Here is a 451-nt window from a genome sequence, read left to right as displayed (position 1 = left end):
GGCGGTGGTGGTGGCGGCGGCGATGGTGGTGGTGGTTATTGATGGCGGGAGGGTGGAGAAATAAAATGACTGGGCGGGCGTCGGCGATGGCGTCGCCGTCAGACGGTTTGGCGTCGGCATGTGAGCGCCTTCCCCACCACTCCGCTCGTCGCCCACCTCAGCCTTCTGTCGGGGCCACCAATGTGGAAAAAAACACAGCAACACAACCGCTAAATATCTCCAACCACTAACACACCATCGACGTCAACAACACAATCGTCATGATGAATGATAATGATGATGATGATGATGATCGCCATTATCATCATCATCATCATCCTCATCATCATCATCGTCGTCGTCATCATCATCATTATCGCCGTCGCTGCTATCACTACTACTACTACTACTACTACTACTACTACTACTACTACTACTACTACTACCACCACCACCACCACCACTACTACTA

Source organism: Octopus bimaculoides, chromosome 14 (assembly GCF_001194135.2).
Source record: "Octopus bimaculoides isolate UCB-OBI-ISO-001 chromosome 14, ASM119413v2, whole genome shotgun sequence".
Classification (NCBI taxonomy): domain Eukaryota; kingdom Metazoa; phylum Mollusca; class Cephalopoda; order Octopoda; family Octopodidae; genus Octopus; species Octopus bimaculoides.
The sequence above is the reverse complement of the archived record's forward strand: the minus strand, read 5'-3'. Positions refer to the sequence as shown.